The following is a 5,730-nucleotide window of genomic DNA, read 5'->3' as shown; positions in this document are numbered from 1 at the left end:
GCCTGGGACAGTGAGCTAGACTGGGGTTCTCAGCAGAGGTGACAGGCAGGGAGTCAAAGAGGATCTTTCTTTAAAACCACCGGGCTAAGCCCAGAGGGGGTGGTGTCAGAAGAGGCCTGGGTGGAGCTGCTCCTCTCTGTACCAACCCTCTTCTTGAAGACGCCCCTGTGGCAGGCTGGGAACACCTCCCCCACCCAGGAGAAGAGACGCCTGAGCACTGAGAGCTCAGAACTGCAAGCAGAGGGATCAATCAGATTGGGGGCTGGGGGAAGAAGCATGGACAAAGCTTGCCTGTTGCCTGGTGGAGTGAGAAGACCTAAATCAGGCTAAATTCCCTGCAGTTCAGCCTTTCAGTGTTAATGTTGATGCCGTGGTCTTGTCTGGTGATTAAACATCTTTATATCATTTCCCTGAACTACCTTTTCTTTTACACCTGTAAGCCAACTACAAGCAGCAAATCCAATAAGAATTGAATGAGCCTTATTAAAAGAAATTAATATCACTTATACTGGTCTACATCTGACTCTCCTTTAAAGTAAACAGATATGTGTTTGTGTGTGTGCATGCCTCATAAAACAATTTAATGGAGGATTTATGTTCATCCTCAAGTAAAAGACTGTCTCATATAGGGTTTCCAGATTTTGTGGGGGGGGAAAATGCAAGGAACTTTGCAATATTTGAAACCCCCACAAAGGAAAAAATATTTGCTTATCTGAAATTCAGGTACATGCAAATCGAAACAACAATGAGATATCATCTAACATCTGTCAGAATCAGATCAGATCAGATCAGTCGCTCAGTCGTGTCCGATTCTTTGCGACCCCATGAATCGCAGCACGCCAGGCCTCCCTGTCCATCACGAATTCCTGGAGTTCACTCAGACTCATGTCCATCGAGTCAGTGATGCCATCCGGCCATCTCATTCTCTGTCGTCCCTTTCTCCTCTTGTCCCCAATCCCTCCCAGCATCAGAGTCTTTTCCAATGAGTCAACTCTTCGCATGAGGTGGCCAAAGTACTGGAGTTTCAGCTTTAGCATCATTCCTTCCAAAGAAATCCCAGGGCTGATCTCTTTCAGAATGGACTGGTTGGATCTCCTTGCAGTCCAAGGGACTCTCAAGAGTCTTCTCCAACACCACAGTTCAAAAGCACCAATTCTTCGGCGCTCAGCCTTCTTCACAGTCCAACTCTCACATCCATACATGACCACAGGAAAAACCATAGCCTTGACTAGACGAACCTTTGTTGGCAAAGTAATGTCTCTGCTTTTGAATATGCTATCTAGGTTGGTCATAACTTTCCTTCCAAGGAGTAAGTGTCTTTTAATTTCATGGCTGCAGTCACCATCTGCAGTGATTTTGGAGCCCAGAAAAATAAAGTCTGACACTGTTTCCACTGTTTCCCCATCTATTTCCCATGAAGTGATGGGACCAGATGCCATGATCTTTGTTTTCTGAATGTTGAGCTAAAATTTAAGCCAACTTTTTCACTCTCCACTTTCACTTTCATCAAGAGGCTTTTTAGTTCCTCTTCACTTTCTGCCATAAGGGTGGTGTCATCTGCATGTCTGAGGTTATTGATATTTCTCCCAGCAATCTTGATTTCAGCTTGTGCTTCTTCCAGTCCAGCATTTCTCATGATGTACTCTGCATATAAGTTAAATAAACAGGGTGACAGTATACAGCCTTGACGAACTCCTTTTCCTATTTGGAACCAGTCTGTTGTTCCATGTCCAGTTCTAACTGTTGCTTCCTGACCTGCCTACAGATTTCTCAAGAGGCAGGTCAGGTGGTCTGGTATTCCCATCTCTTTCAGAATTTTCCACAGTTTATTGTGATCCACACAGTCAAAGGCTTTAGCATAGTCAATAAAGCAGAAATAGATGCTTTTCTGGAACTCTCTTGCTTTTTCCATGATCCAGCGGATGTTGGAAATTTGATCTCTGATTCCTCTGCATTTTCTAAAACCAGCTTGAACATCAGGAAGTTCACGGGTCACATATTGCTGAAGCCTGGCTTGGAGAATTTTGAGCATTACTTTACTAGTGTGTGAGATGAGTGTAATTGTGCAGTAGTTTGAGCATTCTTTGGCATTGCCTTTCTTTGGGATTGGAATGAAAAGTGATCTTTTCCAGTCCTGTGGCCACTGCTGAGTTTTCCAAATTTGCTGGCATATTGAGTGCAGCACTTTCACAGCATCATCTTTCAGGATTTGAAATAGCTCCACTGGAATTCCATCACCTCCACTAGCTTTGTTCGTAGTGATGCTTTCTAAGGCCCACTTGACTTCACATTCCAGGATATCTGGCTCTAGGTCAGTGATCACACCATCGTGATTATCTGGGTCGTGAAGATGGCTATTATCAAAATGAACACAAACCACACATGTTGGTAAAGATGTGGAGAAAAGAGAACCCTTGTACATTTTCACTGTGCTTAGTCGCTCAGTTGTGTCCGATTCTGTGTGACACCATAGACTGTCACCCACCAGAATCCTCTGTCCATGGGGATTTTCCAGGCAAGAGTACTGGAGTGGGTTGCCATACCCTCCTCCAGGGGATCTTCCCAACTCAGGGATAGAACTCAGGTCTCCAGCAGTGCAGGCAAATTCTTTATCATCTGAGCCACCAGGGATTCTTTACCATCTAAGTACACTTTTGGTGGCATGTAAATTGGTTCAGTCACTACTGAAAACAATGTGGATGTTCCTCAAAAAGTTAAAAATGGAACTACCACATGATCCAGCAATTCTACTTCTGAGTGTTTATCAAAAGAAAACAAAAACACTAAAAGATACCTGTACTCCTAAGTTCATTCTTTATAACAGCTAAGTGCCCATGAACAGATGAACAGGTAAAGTAGCTGTGGTTATATGAATACATGAAATTACCATTATGTGGCCCCTAATTATGTGATGGGTTTAGACGACTCTCCTGACTGCTTTACAGCTGTCTCTTGACTGACGCGCTATCTCCTATCACGTTTCTGTTTCTCTGTCTCCCCAATGCACCATTCTTTATATCCCTCTGTCTGTCCATCTCTATGTTCACAGATCTTCTCTGTTTCCTATTGCTACATCTGCACCCTCTTTCTTTTCAGCTCTGACTTTTTCCCCTTCTCTTTTTCTCTTTACTCTCTCTTCTGTTTTACTATTTCTTTCCTCATCTCTATTTCTGACTCTATCTCTCTACTTGCCTACGTCCACCACCTGCCTTTCCTGTTCTATTTCTCTGTTTATATCTCTTACCTATTTTACTTTCTATCTCTCTCTCTTTGTATTTCCTCCCATGGTCCTCATAACTATTTTAATTTCTCTGTCATTCCAACATGTGTGATATTCAGGAGCCGGGGTCCCCTGCATTGCAGGTGGATTCTTTACCAGCTGAGCTCTCAGGGAAGCCCTATTTAAGGATTGGCATCTGTTAACTGACTTTTCTACATTAGTGTGTTGAGGTTTTCCTGGCTTTCTATAAGTTGAGTAATTTTGGATTATATCCTGCACGTGTTGATTTTTTGTTTGCTGGGAAATAATCCAGTTATGGAATATAAATCCCTACCTGTCTTTGATGGGCAGGTCCAGATAGTGCAGTTTTCAAAGCACCTGCAGTATTATTCACACTGCACTGTGTGCCACCCAGTAGCCCTGGGTGTTTGTTTACACTCAAATCAGTTTGCAAAGTCTGTTCTGGATCACATTTATGCATGTGCTAGAGAAGGAAATGGCAACCCACTCCAGTACTCTTGCCTGGAAAATCCCATGGACGGATGGAGGAGCCTGGTAGGCTACAGTCCATGGGGTCGCAAAGAGTCAGACAAGAATGAGCGACTTCACTTTCACTTTTTTTCACTTTATGAATGTGCAGCTAGGGGGGCGGTGATCCTAGCTGTCAAACACCCTTATATGAGGTTTCTTTCTTAATCTCTCTTCTCTCTGCAAGCTCTGCACCACTTTCCAGCTCACAGGAATCATCCTTCTGGCTCTTGGACCAGATAAGTGGTCTTTAGTATATTTGCTCTGCTGTGCATTCCTGCAACTGTGTTTCCCTTCCACACCAAGCAGGAAGAGGACAGAGAGAAAAAAGCCACTGGGATTCTCCATGTGCTCTTGGGACCACAGTTTCCTGTGTGAGCAAGAAGGTCCCTTCCCTCAGGGCTTAACCTCCATGCAGTCACGGCTGCTGTCACAGACACTGGGATGGCCTGGGTGGGAGTGTGCATGTGGGATGGTAAGAGTGGGAGAGAATGGAAAAGGACAAAAGAAACACAAGCAAAAACAGAAAAGCAGTGCTCCTGGCCCCCTGAGCACCCCATCCCTCTCTCTGCACCTGATGCACATTCAGGCTTCAGGCTTCTTTGAGTGCCAGCTAGGGGAGACCAAAAGAAAAATAAGAGACACTCACCATCAGTTCAGTGGTGCTAACTTTATGATTTCCTTTTGCAAAATACTTGCTGTCATTTATTTTTTGCAGCTCCCAAAATCATGAGTGTTAGTTGCATTTAGTAAGAGACATCCAAAGGCCAAATGTGCTTCTTGGCAAATTTTCCAGATTGGAACTCACTCCTTGCAGTGTGAATTCATAGTTCCTCAATCAAAGGCTGTAGTTTCTTCCCCCATTAGAATGGGGTTCCAGGTCTGAGTCTAGACCTTAAAAGGCCTAATGAGATTCTGGCAGGCCTCTTGAATCCCCACCATTGTCATGACAACAAGTCCTGGAGGATGAAGACCCACCTCGTATAGAGCAGATTCATCCTAGCCCAAGCTACCTTGACCTAGTCACCTGGTATTCCACTGATGGGTTAGCTGGAGCCTAGGTGGTCACCAGCTGAGTGTGACTCAGATCAGGAGAACAGCCCAGCTGACCAGAGAGTTAATGAGGATTAATAAATGATTGCTGTTTTAAACCAGTATGCTTTGGGATGTTTGTCATACAGTGTTATTGTGCAATAGTACAGAGAGACGGAGAGATAGATAGGGAAAATATGAAGGAAGTTAATATATATAAAGAGAGAAAGAAAGACATATTATTTATTATATCAAGCATATTCATATATTAAATAGATGTATAACAGTGTAGTTTGGAGATAACTCCGGAGTGGATATCTGGGTAAAATTCAACAACAATAAAAGGTTCAGGAGACACTGACCAAGGAAGATTGTAACACAATGGTTGCTGGCATGAGAGCATGACTGTCAGTTTTATCTCTGCACTAGGAACTCTCTCACTAACTGAATATAGCCATTTGTCAAAATATGAAGGGTAAATTATTTGTACCAAAGTCCAAACTAACTGCACTTGATAAACCTGCACAAGATTGTCAGTAAAGAGATGCAGGAGGAGGAACGGTGGATAATAGTTCTTGGTCTAGATGAATATTTTTAGATGGACATACGTGAAATCCCTTTTGACAAATTAGTGCAACAGGTAGCTCCTGTTATACAGGTTTTCCTCTGACAAGAAATAAAATAAAACTTTAGTTTGCACTTGGCTTTGTGTTAACCTAAATCTCTCAAGGATTAAACCTACGTACCTCTCATTTTATATTCTAACCATGTGTACTGCAATGTAAAAGAAATCATTTGTTACTGCAGTCAAACGCAGTACTTTTTCTCCTTCCTCTTTCCCACCATCTAGGATCTTCAGGAGAAGCAGAAGAAAAGCAGGATAGTGAAAAACCACTTTCAGGACAATGAGAACTCTTTTGTTAAAGTAAGTCTTTGAAAAATGAAACTAT

This window comes from Bubalus kerabau, chromosome 8, assembly GCF_029407905.1.
Source record: "Bubalus kerabau isolate K-KA32 ecotype Philippines breed swamp buffalo chromosome 8, PCC_UOA_SB_1v2, whole genome shotgun sequence".
NCBI classification, from domain to species: Eukaryota; Metazoa; Chordata; class Mammalia; order Artiodactyla; family Bovidae; genus Bubalus; species Bubalus kerabau.
This window is presented reverse-complemented; position numbering follows the sequence as displayed.